We start from the raw sequence: 3384 nt of genomic DNA, 5'->3' as shown, positions 1-3384 counted from the left end.
TATTGCATAAATAACCAACATTTGCATGAGCATGAAAAACAAATTGATTTAGTTATTAACATTACCTTCAACTTGCTTATGTTCTTCAGTTGCCAGTCCTAATAAAGTAACATGGGCTGTTGTAGATCTCTCTGGTGGAAACTCTATTTTAAAGTAATAATTGTTTTCTTTCGTATATCATCTATATTAAAGGCGTTTCACAGAATCACGCATGATGTTCATGTGAATTCTTGAATTTCATGGAATAATCTAAGTTTTGTACCAAAATTGATACGGACGCTTTAAATTGATAAACAATGATTATAGTACTAATGGAAGTGTTGTTTAAATAAAATTGTTACACATGTTGAAGGGAAACATTTGGATGCTAATACCTCGAAATAAATATTCTTTTAAAAAATGATTAATGTTTAGAATAAACAGTTTTACCTTTTAGTGTGTAAATGATTGCCTCTAAAACTGATGATACCCTTCCACCGGTATGTATTGTAGATTTATTCGGAAAATCGATATTAGCTGAAACGTTTACAAATAATTTTGAGATTTTGAACAAATAGAATTGTCTTTAGGAAATATTTTTTCCTGTTTTGAATCAAGGTTAACAATAATGTTTCATTTCTTACATTATAAAACAAAAATAATTTTCAAAATAACAATCTCAAAGTTCAATATATTTGTATTACTTTGTTTACATTTCCTTTTAAAAAGTATATAAGACTGAAATGCATTCTTAACTCTTCATAAGACCTCTTAAAGGACCGTGTTTTGTGCTTGATATCAATGATTCACTCCCATGGTTAGATGATGTATTTGTATACGGTAGCCCATTTGTCGTTACATCTAAAGATACTAATTAAACGATAGATTAGCAACAAATATTAGATCTTCAAAAACCTCACAATTTGCAATTATTATGAAATACATTTAGAACTCGAATATTTGTCTGACATGTTACATTAGTTAAAACATCAATGATAGTGTTAGCACAGTATAACTCTTAACGAAAAACTTTCAAACCTTCTGCCACTTAATTAAAAGGCAAGGGATGTGCATGTATGACTTTTCAACGATATCAAATCCTATATTGATCTTGTATATAATCCAAAGAAGAATATACATATAGGAACTAATGTTTAAAGCTATATACATGTATACTAATTTTGGACAATTGGAACAGATGTATACTTTAAGTAAAAAAAGATTCTGTTCAGCTCTGTCTTATTGTGAAAATGATAAACAAAAAGAAGTCAAAGGTTCTAGAAAATTGATGCAGCCAATAACCAATGTCACATATAAAGAAAACATTCAATTATACAAACAACAGCTTACCTATTGAAGAAAGCCGACAGCCATGAACATAATGACAGTCTTTGTCAGAACAATCACATTTCGAAAGACACTTTGATCCATAAAATGGAAAGGGGCATTTTTCTTCACAATTTCTTCCATGATGCCCTTGACGGCAGGCTGCACGAAAATATACCTCTTTTAGAATGCACTTGATTCAAAGATGGTTCGATTACTTTTATTAAAATAATTCTTTAGAAAATTTTTACAAACGTTTAAAAGTTTTAGATTGCACTTTCTCATAATTTAAAACTTTTGAAATGTTCAGTTTAGAACAAGGGTTCCAAAATGTTCAAAATGATGAATAAGCATTTCTATATCAGAAACTTTGATATGAAACATGGAAAATATTTTTTCACCAAGTCCTTAAAAAAATCAATAAAAAAAGTTGATGAAGTCGGTTACGTTCTCTTACAAATAACTGCTTTTATTGATTTAAAAAGACTGTTTTCCTGTAGTTATTATACGCAATTTGCTACACTGGGCTTATGAAAAATAATAATTCAATTTTTAGAATGATATTTCATGGGAAAATCTATCATTGTTTAAACGATAATCATTTTATTTAAATAATGCAATTTTTGTAAAGAACTATTTCGCTGTTTGTTTAGTTAATAGTCGGTAATTTGTGTTTCTCAGAAAAATTGCCATGATATAGGCAATGGGCATATCCAACAAGGTAATGTAAAACCTCATATGTTTTGAAATATTTAAGTAGAGACAGTATATGTGCCGAAAAATTAAAAAAGTCTACATTTCCTCCCTAATTTTTTTCTTTCACAAAAACACCTATATACTAAAAAAAGTGTTGTTTTGTGTGTGATTACTTTGTATATTATCGCTTTTTTGCAGTTTATCCCTACTATTCTTAACAATTGTGCTTTTCATAGAGACGATGCTTATTTGCTTAGTTGCAGTCAGGACTTTTAGCAATATTAGACAAGCTGAATTAAATGTATGAAATTTATTTGATATATCTTTCAAATAGAAACATCGAATCTTTATCATATTATTGAAATATATTCTATATAATAATTTGATGGTAATCAATTATACCATACACCTGTATATACTTAAATTATCCATGAATATATCACAAAATCAGATTTAAAGGAACAGCGGAAATGTCACTATAAGGGAAGTATTCGAAAGAGGAAAAGAGGAAATCTAAGCAGGAAATGAAATCATGTCATCATTGAAATATCACTCTGCAAAAAATACAGTGGGTACAGAGTAAAATATCCTCCTTCCGTATTCCTTAAAAGATATCACAATTCAACACAACTTTCAAAGGAAAAAAATCATTTAAACTACATGTCCAGTTGAAGGTCTATTCAGTCAGTTAAATCATATTTTAACAACATACGCTATTTCGTAGCATAGCTTTTTTATTTCAAATTATAACATTGAAATCTCATACCATAGCATAAAATTTTATAGCATATCATTATTTTCTCAATCGTCAAAGAATACCATAACATACAATTGCATAGCATATAACATGATTTTGACTGCATTTTTTATTGATTTTTTAAAACGAAAACATAACGTAATTGTAGACGTACCTCCTGAAGCTGTTCCACAGCCACTTATATGGTCACAATCCGTATCCATACAGTTACATACCAATCGACATTTAAACCCATAATATGGAAAAGGACATCTTGTTTCACAGTTTATTTCAAAATAGCCGTGTTTACAGGCTACAAATAACACAACAAATTAATTCTTTAAAAAAAAACAGCATTTTTTACGCTTATGTCTAAGGTAAAGGTCCATACCCCACTTGATAAGTAAAATGCGTACAGATTTTTTCATATTTTTCAAACATGTATATGAGCATATGTTTTTATCAATTTTTACTCAGTTGGCTGGTCCATCGGTATTGTTAAAGCGATTGCCGTTGCTAAAAATGGAACCGATTGCGGAAAACGGCGCTTTTTTCATACATAAAGAATATAAGTCTAAGCCTGAAATTTGACTTTCACAAAATCATTTTTTGACTTATATCCTTTGTATATGAGGAATTATTATTTC

At 29.1% G+C, this 3384-nt stretch overlaps 1 long non-coding RNA gene across 1 annotated transcript; it reads right to left on the bottom strand.

Annotated features, from left to right (window-relative positions):
* Nucleotides 1-735: 735 nt before the first annotated feature.
* On the bottom strand, nucleotides 736-3044 carry LOC105322118 (uncharacterized). Its single transcript, XR_010709903.1, has 3 exons — nucleotides 2913-3044; nucleotides 1330-1467; nucleotides 736-849 (listed from the first exon to the last, which is right to left on the bottom strand). It is a non-coding gene; the product is annotated as an uncharacterized lncRNA (long non-coding RNA).
* Between the last annotated feature and the right edge of the window lie 340 nt (nucleotides 3045-3384).

This window comes from Magallana gigas, chromosome 10, assembly GCF_963853765.1.
Source record: "Magallana gigas chromosome 10, xbMagGiga1.1, whole genome shotgun sequence".
In the NCBI taxonomy this organism is placed as follows: Eukaryota; Metazoa; Mollusca; class Bivalvia; order Ostreida; family Ostreidae; genus Magallana; species Magallana gigas.
Note: the sequence above shows the minus strand (reverse complement) of the source record. Positions and strands in the feature narration are given on the sequence as shown.